Here is a 15,795-nt window from a genome sequence, read left to right as displayed (position 1 = left end):
CAATTCCGATACTATTTGGTCCTTCAAATCATCATTTTACATTTTTGAAAGGTTTCACAACTTTTTCCCCAAATTCCATCCCAAATCACGAATTAAATGATGAGTTCAGTGATAGATTCATGTGTTCTAGCCAAATCTGAGTTAAAATCACTTACCCCGATGAATTTCTTGAAAAACCTTCAAAAAATCGCCAAAATCCAAGCTCTCTAGGTCAAAATATTAAATAAAACCCAAAACCTCGTATTTATAGGTACCCCTCAGGTTTCAGCTACCGCGGGCCGCACCAAAACGACCACGGTCCGCGCAAGCCAGTGCAGTCCGTGCAAGCACAACCGCGGCCGCACAAGCCTTCCTCTGTAGTGACAGGCTTTAGTATTTTGGCCATAACTTTTGCTACAGATGTCCAAATTGCGATATTTACCTTTCCGGAAACTAGACACGAAGGGCAACAACTTTCATTTTTGAATCACCTCAAAATTCCTTGTAGATCATAAGATATGAGCTTCCGAAGTTGGACCGACGACCTGCATGTCTTCATGACCGCGGGCCGCGTCACTTGACCGTGCCCCACGCTAGGCCACCGCGCCCCCCGCACAAATGACTTCCCCATCCATTTTCTAAGTTTCGGGATGTCCGTACTCGCTCAAAACTCACCCGAAACATACTCGAGGCCCCCGGGACCTCAACCAAAAACGCCAACGCATACTAAAATATTATTCAACCTTGTTCCAATCATCAAAACACCTCAACAACACCAAAACCATTGAATTACCTCAAATTCAAGCCTAAGTTCTTCTAAAACTTCTGAAACACGCTTTTGATCAAAAGACCAACTAAACCACGTCCGAATAACCTGAATTTTTGCACGCATATCCTAAATCACATAATGAAGCTACAGCAACTCTCGGAATTCCATTCCGACTCTCGGATCAAAATCTCACCTATCAATCGGAAATCGTCAAACTACTAACTTCGCCAATTCAAGCCTAATTCTACACCGGGCCTCCAAAATAAATTCCGATCATGCTCCTAAGTCTCAAATCATCTCTCGGAGCTAACCGAACTATCGGAATTCACATTCGAGCCCTCTAACTCATAAGTCAACGTCTGGTTGACTTTTCCAACTTAAGCCTTCTTAAAAGAGACTAAGTGTCTCATTTCTTATCAAAACCACTCCAACTCAACTATATTACACAAGATACGGACAATGAAGCATAAAGAAGCTGAAAATTGGAAAAAAACATAGCGGTAACCCATGAGACGACTGGCCGGGTCGTCACATATTATGACTTTGTTGTCTCCTTCTTTTATTGAATATTTCTATTTGAAACTGTTACCTCTCCACAACATGTTTCCCCTCCCACATTGATTGGTTGTGTCCAGTACTTCCTTTGTTGTCTATATATATACTTGAACTGCACAGGTTTATTTGATTGTCTGGTCCTAGCCTCGTCACTACTTCGCCGGGGTTAGGCTAGGCACTTACCAGCACATGGGGTCGGTTGTGCTGATACTACACTCTGTGCTCTTTTGCATAGATATAGGTTTTGGACAGCAGCAGCAGTAGCGTGGGTGTGAGCAGTCAGACTAGTAAGACACCGAGGTAGCCTTGCAGGCGTCCGCAGGCCCGACGTCTCCTCTATCTATTATTTTAGTCTGTTATCTCATTGTATTCGAGACAAACAGTTTATTATTTTCTTTCAGAATATTGTATTCAGTATTCTTAGAAGCTCGTTGTAAGCACGTGTATTTTGCCCTATATGAGAATTACTCCCAAAAAATTCAAAAAAATAAAATAATTTTTCTTGGTGTGCAATTTTTGTGATATTTTGTGTAACTATTTGTATGTTTGTCTATGCATGTTTATTTGTTAAATTAATAAAAAATACAAAAATAGGCATCTTTTGCATTTTTAGCATTTAATGTCCAAATGAACAATTTTATGCTTAATTATTACTTAATTGTGCGTTAATTGTTATTGGAAGTTAATTTGCGCTTTTATAACTTAATTTAGTTCTTAATAATAATTTAAGTACTTTTATAATTTAGTTTTAGAAAAATAAAAGAAGAAAAGAGAACAAAAATACAAAGAAAAATCGGATTGGGCCACTTCTTCAATTTCAAACCACAGGCCCAAATAATTGCCCAACTTTCCCCATGACCCGGTCCGTTTCAAACCGGGTCGATCCGGTCCGCTCCATTAACCCAACACCCCTTCTTCATTTTTGTCCAACACAAAACAAAACCAAAAAAATAAAAAATAAAAAGTGAATTATCACTATTAATAGTTTTATTTTTTGTTTTTTTATATATAAAAAAAATCCGAAAATATTTTATTTTATTTATTATTTTTATTTTAAAAAATATATATATATAGTAATTTCGGAAATGATTTTAAAAAAATAAAAAATAAAAAAATAAAAAAAAGTAAAAGAATGTAGAAAATTTAAAAAAAGTAAAAAGTTTTAAAAAATTTAAAAGTAAAATAAGGTTGGAATTAAAAAATAAATATAAAGGTATCTGAAAATTTAAAAAATTTAAAGTAATTGAAAGTAGCATTTTTAAAAGAAAAAGAAAAGATAGTGGTTTGTTTTTTAAAGAAAAGTTAAATAAAGTGAGATTCTCTTTTAAAAAAAATAAAAAGTGGGATTTTAAATAAGATAAAGTAATTAAAGTTGGAATTTTAAAAATAAAAGTAAATAAAGGTGGGATTTCTTTTTCTAAAAAAATAAAAGCAATTTGTAAGTGGGATTTCTTTTAATTAAAAAATAAAAAAATAATATAAAAAACAAATCTGAAAATTTCGAAAATTTTGCTATAAATAGAAGAGAAAATTTAGGAAGAAGGGTGGAAAAAAAGAGAGGAAAAACTAGATAGAGAGAAGAAAAAAAGAGGGGGCGGAGTGAGAAGTATACACCCGATATACATTCTGGATACACTGAATATACAGGGGCAGAATTCATTTTGGAGAGTTTTGAAGTTGAAAAAGAATAGTTACTGCTTCATTGCCTCGCTTAAGATCTGAAATAGTCAGAACCTTCCTACCTTTTACTTCTTCACTATACTTGGAGTCGTTTATAGTCTCCTGGGTTTTCTGCTATTCCTACTGTACTGGTTTGCGATGTTGCTGAATCTGCTGTTGCTGTGTTATTACTGCTGCTGACTTCTCCTTCTTTTGTTCTTGTACTGCTGTTTCCAGGTACACATTTGTACAATCTCGGCTTGAAGCAAAAAATGAAATATTAATCAGGCTTTGTTCCTGTTGAATTCCTCCTGTTTAGATTTGTGGTTGAATATAATTTTTCTTTCTTCGTATAAAGATGTAGTTGAATGATTAATGAATAATGAGGTTGCATATGTATACTTTCTTCATCTAATAATGTTAGTTTAAATTAATCGGAGAATAATTAATCTGTTTTGATATTATGGTCAATCTCATGTTCTAGTATTATTGAATAACAGAATATAAAATGAAAGCAGTTTTTTTGTACAAACTCGATCGCAATTTTCCATTCGCATTAGCCGTAAACTAATAACTAATAAGTTACGTTTTTCAGCATGTAAATAATTAAGAGATTTTCTTTTATTTTAGAGACGAACTTAATAGAAAATATAGTCATTGTAGGTTTATCCTTTAAAAATAAAAATGAGACGAGTCTCGCCAAATAAAACGTATAGATTGCGGGGCCCTCACAAAATGTATGGTTTAATTAGAATTCGGAAGGACCGTTTAGCGAATTTTACGGTCTTCCCCAAAATAATAACGCGATAATCTCTTTAGGCGCGTGTTTAATATTTTACTTTCTTAAGCCTGGGTGTGCATTTCATGCGACCCGAATCCAAATCCCAAAACATCAAATAAAACGTGTTCCGGATTGTGGGTGCATTTCATGTGACGCAGTCCAAAGACGTGTTTTAAGCGATGTTCACATTTCTTTTAAAAACAATAATAATAAAGCGGTTAAAAGATAAAATTTGCACATAAGTTCATATTTGTATAAAATCAGATAATCAAGCCGAATATAACAGTTGAGCGACCGTGCTAGAACCACGGAACTCGGGAATGCCTAACACCTTCTCCCGGGTTAACAGAATTCCTTATCCGGATTTCTGGTACGCAGACTGTAATATGGAGTCATTCTTTTCCTCGATTCGGGATTAAAATTGGTGACTTGGGACACCCTAAATCTCCCAAGTGGCGACTCTGAAATAAATAAACCAATCCCGTCTCGATTGTCCTTTAATTGGAAAAACTCCCTTGCACCCTCGCGGGTGCGGAAAAAGGAGGTGTGACAGCTCTGGCGACTCCGCTGGGGAGACTCTCATTGACCCAGAACCACTGGTTCAGGGTTAGAAATTCGAGCTTAGATAAATTGTTATGTTTGGCTTTATCTGATTTTTACATGTTTTGAGCCTAATGTGCTAAATGTTGCCTTTACCGCTTTGATATTATCTGAACTGTATATAAACTGTGCCGAAACCTACTCTTCTTACCTCCGGGGATGTGCTTACTGGTTAAGACTCCCTATTCTGTTAGTGTCATACCCTAAATAAAAGAGGCTCGGAAAGTTTCTAAGCCGGCTGGCCTTTTGGTTCCCGGACAGGAGCTCCTTCCTCAACTCGAGTGGTCCGCTCGGGTACACTGTCTAGAACACCGACCCAGGTTTTGAACATAGAATAACGTGACTTCATGCCGGATCCCTAGTAGGAACGCTTATTTGCATCACGTTGCATTTGACTTAGGGGACTCAACACAGGGGTTGGGTCCGTCTAGGACTAGCAACCTGATATGAAAAGGCCATCCTGATGCATCCTATTTGTTTTCCGTGCATTTATTTGTCTCGTGCCCGCATGCTGACCGGTGTTTGAATATTATGAATATTGTGAAATTGAAAAAAAGGAAATAGCGGTTAGGGAATTGATTGTTTATTTTTGAAAAAACCCAATACCCAAATACTGTCAAAACTCTGCCGAAATTTTGGAAAGAAAAAAAACGTCTTATTAGTTTGTTTTATTAAAAGCAAAGGAAAAATAGAAAAAAAAATCGTTGTTCTGTTTTGTTTTTCAAAAAAAAATATATAGAAATATATAGTTTGTCTTGTCATAAAAATAAAAATTAAAAAGAGTCTTACTTTTTTAAAATGGGTTTTTTATGAAAATTCAAAAAATAATAATAATAATAATAAAAAAAAGAGTCTTTCATTATTTGTCACAAATATATACATGTATATATATATATATATATATATATCCAAAAGTTTTTATTTCCAAAAAATATATATATGTCTTTATTTGTTGCAAAAATATTTGTCTTGCCAAAAAGTCTAGAAAGGTTTTTAGACCCCCAATTTTCAAAAACAAAAAAAAAATCCAAAAATATTTTCCATTATTAACTTCTTTAGAAAGTCTTTTAACTATTTTTTTTTAAAAAAAATGTATAATAAGATAGAAAAAAATCCGAAAATATTTTTCATTTTTCAAAATTGAAAAGAAAAATCAAAATCCAAAAAAACAAAATTTTTAGAAGCATTTCTTTTATTAAAGGTAAAATTCCGAAAAATATTTTCTTCTTCCTTTAGAATAAGAAAAAAAAATGGAAATTAAAAAAAAATTATATATCTTAGAAGTCTTTCTTTTAAAAAGAAAATCAATCAAAAATATTTCCTTTCTCCTTTTAAAGTAGTTCTTTCACAAATTCAAAAAAGGAAGTTAGTTCATCTACTTATTCTTGATTGCCCGAACTACGCGGGTTTGATTCTCACCGGATGTGAGATACGTAGGCAACCCTCATCGGGTCCAACCCCACCTTTTGCTAAAAAAGCCAAAAATAAATAAAATAACAAAAAATATATGCAAAATTTTAATTTTGGTGATGTTGTTTTGTCATAAATAGCCGAATGTTCCCGAATGGGACGCCGGAAGGCTGACTTTGCATAAACAGCCACCTTTGGGTCATTTTTTAAGACTTGGTCCAGTTGACCCCCACAGCCTAAAAATCTTCGTCCCCGAGACGTTGAAAGGCCGTGTTTGCAATATTGACTTTTCTAATTTGAAAAACGATAAAAAGAGTTATAAATAAGTTAGGTGATGTTGTTTTGTCATAAATAGCCGAATGTTCCCGAAAGGGACGCCGGAAGGCTGACCTGGCATAAACAGCCACCTTTGGGTCATTTTGAGATATGGACCCACACAGCCTTAAAAATCTTCGTCCCCGAGGTGCTGAAGGGTCGTGTTTGCAACATCAGGTTTTTATTATAATTTGAAAAAAAAACAAAGAGTCGGCGGTCAGGTGAATACCGTTTGAATTTTGTCATAATAAGTCGAGCCAGCTTCGGCCGCGTCTTAAACCGTTCTTGCCGAAATAGCCTTAGAGTATCTTTCAGTTGTCGAAAGGTTGTTTTCGTAAAAGAATGGACAAGTTGGTAAAGTGTCAAAATAATCCTCCCCGACCTCAAAATTCATGTGAAGTTTGACAGGGGCCACATTTGCAAAAATAACCGTTTGGTTGCATTTGACAAACGGGGAAAGGAAGCTGGCCGTTGTTTTTGTAAATCTTTTGATTAGAATATGCGGGTTGTTTGATTTTCAAGTTTGTAGGTCATCTTTAAACCTTCGAAACCCAATTTGTTTTATTATGAAAATTGATAAAGAAAAAATGTTTCATTGCTTTTACCTTTCATTTTGTCCGAACTACGCAAGGTCTGATTCATGCGGGGTCATGATATGTAGGCAATCTCCATAAGATTTGACCACAACAAAAAAAAATGAAAAAAAAAGACTGAAAAAAGAGAATGAAAAAAAAACGAAAAAAAAAATGAAAAAATGAAAAATGAAAAATAGAAAAAAATGAAAAATGAAAAAATTTGAAGAAAAAAAGATGTTGTCAATAATGAGGACCGACTGAGTCCATTCTAACCTGTTTTGTTTTGAATCACAAAGTTAAGGTGGTTGGTTTGTGGTAAGCCGGACAATGACACCCAGAACATCGCGAAGAATCCTATTGGGAACTTGTTGACGGGTGATGATATTGAAGTTGGCAACGGTCTGGCAATACTGATGCAAAGCAAAATGGCTAAGATGCCAGTTTCGCTAAGTGGGAGGACGCTCCGTTCCTTGGTTAACAAGAAAGAAGCAGTTGGTGGCTTATTTTGTTGTCATTTCTGTTTGTTCGGATTATTAGGATTGTAATTCGGATTTTGTTTTGTGTCAATATCTTTCCGCTTATCTTTCCGTTTTGTCATAGCGGTTTGTTTAAGTTTTGTCCAGGTTGTTTAGGATTTTATTTCGTTTGTTTTGTTATTCAAACCATTTCACCGGTAGTCTAGCACAAAATCCAGTCTTTTATTATTTCCATTCATCTTTTTGTTTAGTCTTTTTATCATTTTGTTCAGCGCCGATTCTAGTGATATGACATGCGCACACAGTTTGGGCCTAATCTTTAAAGTTAATCATAAAACCCTGAAAAGGTGATCAGAACATTTAAAGGAAATAAGAACGATTTGAGATTATTCGGAGCTCGAGTCATGTGGAACTGGGGCAAGTAAAACATAAAGAAAACCGTTAAAGGCAAGATTCGCCAAATTGACATAAGGGTCTTCATGATAATGAGAAGTGAGAGTGTCGCCCAACGGTGCTTTAGAAATGGCAAATGAAAAAGCAAACGTGTGAATATAATTGTCAAGTCCAGCATCATCGGAAGAGACTATAAATCTTTATTGTGTTGTTTGCACTTGGCATGTTTTGAAGACTGGAATGACGAAGGCATTTTGTTCTGCTACCTAAACACTTTACCCTTCGTTACCCCTTTTGAGCCTTATTTATTTTCCTTCATACCCCTCGTTCGGAATTAGTAGCAATGAATAGAAAACGCAAGCGCGGCAGGTAAACAAAAGAAAAAAAAGGAGAAAGAAAAGAAAACAACACAACAAAAAAAAGGGGGGGAAAAGAAAAAAAAAGAAAAAAGAAAAATGATAACAAAAAAACAAAAAAAAACAAAAGAAAGTCAAATGAAAAAGAGGAATTGGGAACTACGTTTGACCTGATTCCTCAAAAGAGGATACGTAGGCGCTTCACGGCTCGGTCATAGTTTTGAAAAAAAAATATAAAGAAAAATCAATTAAAATATCCCCAAGCAAGAAACTGGGGCAAAGGTTGCGTTTGTTGTAAATAAATCTAATTCCGAAGGTTGTAACTAATAACCCAAAATTAATGCATTTTTTGAGCCTTTAATACCTTTTTTTCTAGCCCTATCCAAAACCCACATTACGGTCCAAAGAAAGACCTTCTGATCAGTCTTCAAAAGATGCCAAGTCAGACAAATGAGAGTCTCCCCGGTGAGCATAACATTCTGTTCCACAGCAGAAAGGACTCTAATCCCCAGCAGAAAGAGTCATACCGGCGACACTCCAAATCCCCAGCTGGAAAGTGATACAAATGAGAGAGTCTTATCGGTGAAAACCTTCACAGGCACCATAAGGCGATGAAAGCTGAGAGAAAACCAAAAATGAGAGAGACTTGATAGTGAAAACCCTTCGGGCACTACAAGTCGAATAAGATTGAGAATCAGATGGGGAATCGCCAATTGAAGATCTTGAAAGATGATTGACGGTAGAGGATAGGCCACATGTGCATGTCATGACCATTAGAGCTGGTATCTCCATTTGATAGATTTTCATTTATAGTTTCTTTTGTTAAAGAGTCATCTTTTCTTTTGTCTTTATTCTGTTCCCTTTTATCTTTTTCCTTTCATAGAAAAATCCCCAATAGAGTCTGTTTGGTCAGAACAAGTGTGAACTGACTTCAAAATAGGCCATCAGCTTTCCAAAATGAGATCTGACTAGTACATCCAAGTGGTATAGTCAGCAGGGAACAAACGCGAGGCCAGTGTCAAAAGATATCCCCAACAGAAGGGAATTGACAGAAGGACTGACAAGTGTCAAGAGGGATACCATTGCCTTTATCAAAGGTTATAAACCTCAAGGCCAAAGCCCGTGGGCAAATCAAGGAGAGCAATGAGCATGATTTGGGAAATTCATACTAGACTAAAAGGTCGGGGAAATGTCAGTTTCCGAGCTATGCCACAAAAGAAGAGGGATATCCCCAGAAAGGAATTATCCCCAACAAATAATATCATCCCCAACAAGTTGTGGAGCGCAAAGCAAGGAAGGAGAAAGGGAAAACCATCCCAGTAGGAGTATCACAACCAACCACCATGTTTTAAACTAACAAATTTTGTTTGATTTGAAACAGGTAAAGGAATGGGCATTGACGCCAGAAATGCATGCCACAAGGTATATTGCCAAACTGGGGCAGAAAATTTTCCTTCCATTTAGAAAATTTTCTGTAAGTCAGGTACCCATGCGGGGAAAAATAAATATAACACCAGTCTCAAGGGAAGTGGTCTTAGAACCAGTGTTGCCCCAACATAATAAGTTTCAATGGAGGAAGTTGTTCCCCAGCAAAGGAATCAGAATCCCCCAGCAGTGTTATCCACGACAGCGTTATCCCCAGCTGATAATATTTTACCCCCAACAGGTAAGTAAATAATTCCCCAACAGTGTTATCCCTAGCAGTTTCGAGGAGTCCAACACGAGTTTGGTGAAAATCGGTATCCTCAGCGGTTCCTTTCGGGGAAAGGCAAAACGAGTCTCAAGGGAGTTAGTCTTCAAAGAAAGAAGCTAATAATAAAAAAAAATTAAAAAAAAAAATTGGGGAAGGTAGAAAGGGAAAATTCATCCCAAGCAAAATAATCCCCAGCAAGTATTCGAGATAAGATATTTTCAAGTCTTAAGGATATTTTGGGTTCATCCGCCCTCGAATAGGATATTTTGGGTTCATCCGCCCTCGAATAGGATCTTTTGGGTTCGTCCGCCCTCGAATAGGATATTTTGGGTTCGTCCGCCCTCGAATAGGATATTTTGGGTTCGTCCGCCCTCGAATAGGATATTTTGGGTTCGTCCGCCCTCGAATAGGATATTTTGGGTTCGTCCGCCCTCGAATAGGATATTTTGGGTTCGTCCGCCCTCGAATAGGATATTTTGGGTTCGTCCGCCCTCGAATAGGATATTTTGGGTTCGTCCGCCCTCGAATAGGATATTTTGGGTTCGTCCGCCCTCGAATAGGATATTTTGGGTTCGTCCGCCCTCGAATAGGATCTTTTGGGTTCGTCCGCCCTCGAATAGGATCTTTTGGGTTCGTCCGCCCTCGAATAGGATCTTTTGGGTTCGTCCGCCCTCGAATAGGATCTTTTGGGTTCGTCCGCCCTCGAATAGGATCTTTTGGGTTCGTCCGCCCTCGAATAGGATCTTTTGGGTTCGTCCGCCCTCGAATAGGATCTTTTGGGTTCGTCCGCCCTCGAATAGGATCTTTTGGGTTCGTCCGCCCTCGAATAGGATATTTTGGGTTCGTCCGCCCTCGAATAGGATATTTTGGGTTCGTCCGCCCTCGAATAGGATATTTTGGGTTCGTCCGCCCTCGAATAGGATATTTTGGGTTCGTCCGCCCTCGAATAGGATATTTTGGGTTCGTCCGCCCTCGAATAGGATATTTTGGGTTCGTCCGCCCTCGAATAGGATATTTTGGGTTCGTCCGCCCTCGAATAGGATATTTTGGGTTCGTCCGCCCTCGAATAGGATATTTTGGGTTCGTCCGCCCTCGAATAGGATATTTTGGGTTCGTCCGCCCTCGAATAGGATATTTTGGGTTCCTCCGCCCTCGAATAGGATATTTTGGGTTCATCCGCCCTCGAATAGGATATTTTGGGTTCATCCGCCCTCGAATAGGATATTTTGGGTTCATCCGCCCTCGAATAGGATGGTTCATCCGCCCTCGAATAGGATCTTTTGGGTTCATCCGCCCTCGAATAGGATCTTTTGGGTTCATCCGCCCTCGAATAGGATATTTTGGGTTCATCCGCCCTCGAATAGGATATTTTGGGTTCATCCGCCCTCGAATAGGATCTTTTGGGTTCATCCGCCCTCGAATAGGATCTTTTGGGTTCGTCCGCCCTCGAATAGGATCTTTTGGGTTCGTCCGCCCTCGAATAGGATCTTTTGGGTTCGTCCGCCCTCGAATAGGATATTTTGGGTTCGTCCGCCCTCGAATAGGATATTTTGGGTTCATCCGCCCTCGAATAGGATATTTTGGGTTCATCCGCCCTCGAATAGGATTTTATTTTCAAAGTTGTTGTTGAAACCAGGCACCCACCTGAATAACGAGAGGAATACTTTTCTTGTCTGTCCATTGCATATTTTAGGTGCCCACCTGTATAACAAGGGGATACATTCCATGCCTTTACCAATAGGAGACGCACTTCCTAGGTCAAGTTTTACCAATAGGAGACGCACTTCCTAAGTTTTACCCATAGGAGATGCATTTCCTCCTAAAAGTTTAGTTTCACCCATAGGAGACGCATTTCCTCCTAAGTTTAGTTTTATCCATAGGAGACACATTTCCTCCTAAGTTAGTTTTTACCCATAGGAGATGCATTTCCTCCTAAGTTAATTTTAGAGTTCTACCCATAGGAGATGCATTTCCTCCTAAGTTTGTTTTAGTTTTACCCATAGGAGAGGCATTTCATCCTAAGTTGTTGTTAAAATCAGGAGCCCGCCTGAAGAGAGGAATGGCGTTTATTTTTAAAGTTGTAGTTAAAATCAGGAGCCCGCCTGAAGAGAGGAATGACGTTTATTTTTAAAGTTGTTGTTAAAATCAGGAGCCCGCCTGAAGAAAGGAATGCGTTTACTTTAAAAAGTTGTTGTTAAAATCAGGAGTCCGCCTGAAGAGAGGAATGGCGTTTACTGTTAAAAGTTGTTGAAATCAGGAGCCCGCCTGAAGAGAGGAGTGGCGTTTATTTTTAAAGTTGTTTAAACCTCGCCAACCTAAAGAAAGGAATGGCATTTTATTTTCAAAGTTGTTGAAATCAGGAGCCCGCCTGAAGAGAGGAATGGCGTTTATTTTAAAAGTTGTTTTTGAAACCAGGCGCCCACCTGAATAACGAGTGGAATACTTTCCTAAAGTTTATTTTTCCCATAGGAGATGCATTTCCTCCTAAGTTTGTTTTAGTTTCACCCATAGGAGATGCATTTCCTCCTAAGTTTGTTTTACCCATAAGAGATGCATTTTCTCCTAAGTTTAGTTTTTCCCATAGGAGAGACATTTCCTCCTAGGTTAGTATTGAAGTTGGGAGCCCGCCCATATAACAGAGGCATACATTTCTGTCCTTTCACATTATGTTCTAGGTCGTCCACCAGTAAAATGCGGGAATACTTTCAGTTCTAGGTCGCCCACCAGTAAAATGCGGGAATACATTCAGTTCTAGGTCGCCCACCAGTAAAATGCGGGAATACATTTCAGTTCTAGGTCGCCCACCAGTAAAATGCGGGAATACTTTCAGTTCTAGGTCGCCCACCAGTAAAATGCGGGAATACATTCATGTTCTAGGTCACCCACCAGTAAAATGCGGGAATACATTTCAGTTCTAGGTCGCCCACCAGTAAAATGCGGGAATACATTCATGTTCTAGGTCGCCCACCAGTAAAATGCGGGAATACTTTCAGCTCTAGGTCGCCCACCAGTATAATGCGGGCATACATTTCATAATTTTGCATTTAAGCAACTTTTTAGTCTTGTACTACAGATTTTGGAATCAGTAACCCCACCAGAAGGCGGAAGGTTACAACAGGAATCCCCAGCAGTAAACAATAAAATCCCCAGCACCGGGAAGCAGAAGGTTGCAACAAGAGGTCCCAGCACAAATTCAGGCGCATGAGTCAAAAGGAAGAAAGGACGCGTCTTGAAAGAAGCAGCTGGTGAACATTAAATCATGCCCAGCATTACAAGTCTGATGAAGAGAGCCGTACCCACCAGAGGAACCACCGAAAAGCTTGATGAAGAAAGCCATGTCCCTAGCGGACCAAGCAAAATGATGAAAACTGGTATTCAGAAAAGCAAAGGGTCAGTATCATTCCCAAGTTCAAGGAAGAAAAGCATCGGAGGAAGCACAAGCCAACAAGAAAGCAAGGCAACAAGAACAAATTTCAGTCTAGCCTAGCTTCTTGTTTTCTTTTAAACACGGTGTAACAAGGAGATTGGTAAGCAGTGATAACATCATGCAACAGCAGTAACATCGCAGTCCCACGGTAGTCCCAACTACCAAAACTTCCCGAACTACATTAACCTGATTCCCTTTAGCCAGGGATATGTAGGAAACCTTTGAAGCAAAGGTTCGGTTAAATCTTTTTCAAAAAAATGCTTCACACGGAGTACTCGGATGCGCAAAAATCGCTCGCTTTATCTTTGCACGAAAACCCTTCGTGTCTTCGGGCAAAGAGGGCAGCTGTAAGCACGTGATTTTTGCCCTATATGAGAATTACTCCCAAAAAATTCAAAAAAATAAAATAATTTTTCTTGGTGTGCAATTTTTGTGATATTTTGTGTAACTATTTGTATGTTTGTCTATGCATGTTTATTTGTTAAATTAATAAAAAATACAAAAATAGGCATCTTTTGCATTTTTAGCATTTAATGTCCAAATGAACAATTTTATGCTTAATTATTACTTAATTGTGCGTTAATTGTTATTGGAAGTTAATTTGCGCTTTTATAACTTAATTTAGTTCTTAATAATAATTTAAGTACTTTTATAATTTAGTTTTAGAAAAATAAAAGAAGAAAAGAGAACAAAAATACAAAGAAAAATCGGATTGGGCCACTTCTTCAATTTCAAACCACAGGCCCAAATAATTGCCCAACTTTCCCCATGACCCGGTCCGTTTCAAACCGGGTCGATCCGGTCCGCTCCATTAACCCAACACCCCTTCTTCATTTTTGTCCAACACAAAACAAAACCAAAAAAATAAAAAATAAAAAGTGAATTATCACTATTAATAGTTTTATTTTTTGTTTTTTTATATATAAAAAAAATCCGAAAATAATTTTATTTATTATTTTTATTTTAAAAAATATATATATATAGTAATTTCGGAAATGATTTTAAAAAAATAAAAAATAAAAAAATAAAAAAAAGTAAAAGAATGTAGAAAATTTAAAAAAAGTAAAAAGTTTTAAAAAATTTAAAAGTAAAATAAGGTTGGAATTAAAAAATAAATATAAAGGTATCTGAAAATTTAAAAAATTTAAAGTAATTGAAAGTAGCATTTTTAAAAGAAAAAGAAAAGATAGTGGTTTGTTTTTTAAAGAAAAGTTAAATAAAGTGAGATTCTCTTTTAAAAAAAATAAAAAGTGGGATTTTAAATAAGATAAAGTAATTAAAGTTGGAATTTTAAAAATAAAAGTAAATAAAGGTGGGATTTCTTTTTCTAAAAAAATAAAAGCAATTTGTAAGTGGGATTTCTTTTAATTAAAAAATAATAAAATAATAAAAAAACAAATCTGAAAATTTCGAAAATTTTGCTATAAATAGAAGAGAAAATTTAGGAAGAAGGGGTGGAAAAAAAAAGAGGAAAAACTAGATAGAGAGAAGAAAAAAAGAGGGGGCGGAATGAGAAGTATACACCCGATATACATTCTGGATACACTGAATATACAGGGGCAGAATTCATTTTGGAGAGTTTTGAAGTTGAAAAAGAATAGTTACTGCTTCATTGCCTCGCTTAAGATCTGAAATAGTCAGAACCTTCCTGCCTTTTACTTCTTCTCTATACTTGGAGTCGTTTATAGTCTCCTGGGTTTTCTGCTATTCCTACTGTACTGGTTTGCGGTGTTGCTGAATCTGCTGTTGCTGTGTTATTACTGCTGTTGACTTCTCCTTCTTTTGTTCTTGTACTGCTGTTTCCAGGTACACATTTGTACAATCTCGGCTTGAAGCAAAAAATGAAATATTAATCAGGCTTTGTTCCTGTTGAATTCCTCCTGTTTAGATTTGTGGTTGAATATAATTTTTCTTTCTTCGTATAAAGATGTAGTTGAATGATTAATGAATAATGAGGTTGCATATGTATACTTTCTTCATCTAATAATGTTAGTTTAAATTAATCGGAGAATAATTAATCTGTTTTGATATTATGGTCAATCTCATGTTCTAGTATTATTGAATAACAGAATATAAAATGAAAGCAGTTTTTTTTGTACAAACTCGATCGCAATTTTCCATTCGCATTAGCCGTAAACTAATAACTAATAAGTTACGTTTTTCAGCATGTAAATAATTAAGAGATTTTCTTTTATTTTAGAGACGAACTTAATAGAAAATATAGTCATTGTAGGTTTATCCTTTAAAAATAAAAATGAGACGAGCCTCGCCAAATAAAACGTATAGATTGCGGGGCCCTCACAAAATGTATGGTTTAATTAGAATTCGGAAGGACCGTTTAGCGAATTTCACGGTCTTCCCCAAAATAATAACGCGATAATCTCTTTAGGCGCGTGTTTAATATTTTACTTTCTTAAGCCTGGGTGTGCATTTCATGCGACCCGAATCCAAATCCCAAAACATCAAATAAAACGTGTTCCGGATTGTGGGTGCATTTCATGTGACGCAGTCCAAAGACGTGTTTTAAGCGATGTTCACATTTCTTTTAAAAACAATAATAATAAAGCGGTTAAAAGATAAAATTTGCACATAAGTTCATATTTGTATAAAATCAGATAATCAAGCCGAATATAACAGTTGAGCGACCGTGCTAGAACCACGGAACTCGGGAATGCCTAACACCTTCTCCCGGGTTAACAGAATTCCTTATCCGGATTTCTGGTACGCAGACTGTAATATGGAGTCATTCTTTTCCTCGATTCGGGATTAAAATTGGTGACTTGGGACACCCTAAATCTCCCAAGTGG

This window comes from Nicotiana sylvestris, chromosome 7 (genome assembly GCF_000393655.2).
Source record: "Nicotiana sylvestris chromosome 7, ASM39365v2, whole genome shotgun sequence".
In the NCBI taxonomy this organism is placed as follows: domain Eukaryota; kingdom Viridiplantae; phylum Streptophyta; class Magnoliopsida; order Solanales; family Solanaceae; genus Nicotiana; species Nicotiana sylvestris.
The sequence above is the reverse complement of the archived record's forward strand: the minus strand, read 5'-3'. Positions refer to the sequence as shown.